Below are 4,564 nucleotides of genomic sequence, written 5' to 3'. Positions count from 1 at the left end.
GGGGGGTGCTTGTTTGTTTGTTTCTTGTTTATTTATGTGATAAGATACAAATAACTCGGACCAAAATGAATGTATCACTCAGACTGAACTAATTTCTCGTCAGTAAAGCAAACATGATTTGAGAGATATTTGTTAGTTCACTGTTCACTGAGTTAAAAATCTATTTCTACTGATAGGGTTAAATTAAAGCTCACAGGTGTTATGTTAGTACTTTGCTTCTTGCTGGTCATGTGAGCAGTGTACTGTGTTTATACTGTTCATACTTGATGTGTTATATATAATGACAGTGTAAACTAGGAGATCGAAACTAAATTGTGTTTAATTTATGTGCATGTGTGTAAAACATTCTTCAGGATAATATGAAGCTAACAAAAGACGTGTTTGCCGCAGTGCGAATGTATATAAGTATATAAAAAGTATATGTATTTAAGACTTAAAGATAAATATTTGCTGGCCATGTGAGATTTGTGTTTTCCAGTAACTGGCACGTGCAGTTTTTTTGCTTAATGTTCACCAAAGAACCTGAATTTGTTTTCAACAAATTTTACAAAAAAATGAAATGAACACTACACGTGCATAAGAAATAAATTAACTTACCAATCAATCAATACTCAATATTATGTCAAGCATTCAATTCAATTTTATTTATACAGCGCCAAATCACAACAGTCGCCTCAAGGTGCTTTATATTGTAAGGTAGACCCTTCAATAATACATACAGAAAAAAACCCAACAATCATATGACCCCGTATGAGCAAGCACTTTGCTGACAGTGGAAAGGAAAAACTCCCTTTTAACAGGAAGAAACCTCCAGCAGAGCCAGGCTCAGGGAGGGGCGGACATCTGCCGCAACCAGTTGGGGTGACAGGAGGAGGACAGGACAAAAGACATGCTGTGGAAGAGAGCCAGAGATTAAGAAGAAGTATGATTCAGTGCAGAGAGGTCTGTTAACACATAGTGAGCAAGAAGGGTGACTAAAGAAGAAATATAAGAAGTATAATAAAATCGGTTCTAACAAAGCAAATAACTAAATCCTGCACGTTTTTTACCGCACTACATCTTTTTCAAAGAAAACAAAATGAATATGTAAAAAATGCATTCTTATTCCCTCAAAGTTTCATGAAACTTATGCAAGCTACAGATTTTGCATAGATGCATAGACTCCGTTAGAGGTTGGATGGCTGATAACTTTCTTCAACTCTATGAGGAGAAAACTGAAGTCCTTGTCTGTGCTCCTGAAACATTTGTATCTAGGGTTATGGAAAATTTAAGTCCTCTTGCTACATTTGCCAAACCTTCTGTCAGGAATCTTGGCGTAACTTTTGACTCAGCCCTTACTTTGGATGCTCATGTTGAATCTCTGGTTAACTCCTGTTTTTATCACTTGAGAAACATTTCTAAGCTGAGTCACAGTGTCTCACGCTTAGAACTGGAAATTGTAAGAGATGCATTTGTTTGATCTCGTTTGGACTATTGTAATCCTTTCTTCACTTGTATATGCAAGGCCTCCTCGTCCTCCTGTTTGTTTTACAGAACACCGCTGCAAGGCTTCTGACCGAGTCTCCCAAGTACTCGCAAGTCACACCCCTGCTAATCCAGCTGCATTGCTTCTTGTTACTTTATATTTTGTTTCCAGCGAGTCTTTTAATTTCTGAAAGTGGTCTTGCACATCACTTTTACCCCCTTCTGTGGGCCTTTAAAAGTTTTTCTGTGGATATTGTCTGCTTTTTCACTCATTTTCAGTCCCGTCATTGTATCTGACTATTTTCAGATGAATGTATTTTTAATACTGACCTATGAATCATTCAAGCATGATGAACCTGTGTTAATTGTATATTTAGGAACATTGTTACTACCGGCCTGTCATATAAACATGATATGTGCCAATTTGTGTAGCTGAACACAAAATGCAGAAGTTTACACATTTTGCACCAACAAAAATGGTTTCTCATGTCCTTAAAAAAAATTGAGGAAACTGGGCAAGCGGAGGACAAAACAGGCTTAAAAAAAACAATCTACAACAAATAATTGTTATCTGAAAGTCATGTCCCTAAGAAATAAGAGAAAATCCAGCAAAGACCTGACACAGGACCTGAGCGATTAATCTGACACTTTAGTTGATCCATCTACTGTTTGCTGAAGCTTCATGAGAGCCAACATCCAAAGAAGAACTTTGAATGTCATTCAAGAAACCTGGACAACTATTTCTGAAGATTGCTTAGAGAAACGACAAACAAGCTGCCTAAGAGAGTTCAGGCTGTGTTGAAGAATAAAGGTGGTCATACCAAATATTGACTTTCAAGTTTATTAGTATTGCACAAAGTCTGTTTCCATGTATGTTTGTACTTTCAGGAAACCACTTCACCTTCTTCTTGTTTGCTAGCAAAACATAATGAATTGAGGAGTGTACAATGTTATCCCTCTCCCACACCGATCACTACTTGGCAACTATTGTAATCTATGACTTCCAGCATCCACCACTTAATGATCGTACTGTAAACAAAAAAAACAAACAAACCTATAAATACATTCATGGACAATTTGCTTCTATTACAGGCAGGTCAGTCTTTTTTTGTCAAAGCACAATAAATCATCCAATGCTGTCTCATTATTGCTTATTTATGGAAGCAATAGGATGTTAATATTAATATCATGCCCTCATTTCCCAATGTACACTGCTCAAAAGGCTACAGAGTACATACATGTAAAATCACTCGCCTTGAACAGAAACTTTCACTTGACTGAGTCTTTTAATGCAAAGATTTTTTCCTTGTACTTCCATATTTTTGCCTCTCACTTTTAAAAAAGTAATCACATTGGAGCTGTTTGTACAATTTCTCTGAGGGTTCCCAGGATGTTTCTTCAAAATACTTAAATCAACACTTTTTTCATTCAAAATGTGATTAGCAGCCAATATAAATATAATGAGTCACATGAAAAAGAAGAAAAGAAAAGATATAAATTGTCAAGCACAGTGGGGGTGGGCTGAGAACTTGGGCTGTCTGTTTGACAGCTAAAGCTTGGCTGAAATGAAGTCATGCAGCAGGACAATGATCCAAATCAACAGAAGTGCTGAAAAAGAAAATGATCAGGTTAGCGCACTGGCCCAGAAAAGTCCAGAGCTCATACTCAGAGAAATGCACAAGTGGGGCCTTAGGAATGCTGTGCACAGAGAAATAAAGAAATGTAATGACTAATGTAGTTTGCGTTTGCAGGCATTTTTTCTTCTTCTTTAAGTGGTGCTAAAACTAAGCTATCATGCAAATATGCCAATGACAAGTTCTTTTCCTTCCCAGTTACATGGCTAGGAATGTGAAACCAGGGTCAAGTCACGAGTCATTTATTGTCCCACTCCTTAATAAAAGGCTTAACCTCCTAAGACCCAGAAATTATCTTTTGCTTTCTGTCTGGGATTTGACTCTGGGCCATTTCTTAATTTATCTATATGAATCCTGCTGCACGATCAAGGAGGCATCATGGGCTTTCTAATGATGCCACATTTGTGGGGGATGTGCTAACAGAGCACATGAACTTTCTTTCTTTTTAAAAATGGTGGAAATTGCAGCATCCATATTATTAAGGCTACAAAGGAGGTTAAGTGATATCTTTTTTGTTGCTATTGCGGTTCTATTGCTTAAACTCAAATTCATTTTTTCAGTAAAAACGAACCTTTCAAATTAAGCCATAAAAAGTTGATTCTGTTCATCTGGACGTTGCGTTTTCAGTGGAAGAGACGTTTCATCACAGGGCCTTCTTTAATGTGGGCTGACTGCAGGTTTCCCCAACCTTATTAGCTGTAACCTGCACAATGACTTGAACAATGGGCTGTGAGGTGAGTTTCTTGATCAAGGAACTGACCTCACAGCCCATTGTTCGTCGGTGGTGATAGTTTCAGTCATTGTGCAAATGTACTGTTTATAAGGTTGGGGAAACCTGCAGTCAGCCCACATTAAAGAGGTCACTTGGATGAGTGACGAAACATCTCTTCCACTGAAAACTCAACGTCCAGATGAACAGAAACAACTTTTTGGGATTTTCTTACCTGGATGATTGAGCATGCATCAAGACCTTTCAAACACAAACAGACACCAGTTATGAGTTTGATTTCTCTATACTGTTTTTCTTTTATCCTGTCAGTTTATGTAATTAATAACATATATACTAAATGTGCACTAAACTCTATGTCTCTTGTCTTTATCAATTCAATTTCAACCATACAGAATTTTTTTTTAGGATGAAACATGAAAGCAGGGCACCGTTGACCACAACTGCCAAATTTCTGGTCCTCTGAATACATCAAACAGAAAACATGCAAACTGGATCTTAAAGGAAGATCTGAATTTACTGGTTCCTAGTTAAAGTTAGTTCAGTAAGTTGAGGGAGAGTCTTCAAAATTAGGCAGTCCATCAAAGTATAAATTGATCTAAACGATCTGATACAGCGAATAGTGACAACTTTCTTAAACAGAATGCAACAAGGCCACCATGGAAAGATGGTTCACTTCCTGAATGGCAGTTCAGCAACCAAATCCCACAACTTCAGAGTTATAGCTTACACAATACTT

Source organism: Maylandia zebra, linkage group LG19 (assembly GCF_041146795.1).
Source record: "Maylandia zebra isolate NMK-2024a linkage group LG19, Mzebra_GT3a, whole genome shotgun sequence".
NCBI classification, from domain to species: Eukaryota; Metazoa; Chordata; class Actinopteri; order Cichliformes; family Cichlidae; genus Maylandia; species Maylandia zebra.
The sequence above is the reverse complement of the archived record's forward strand: the minus strand, read 5'-3'. Positions refer to the sequence as shown.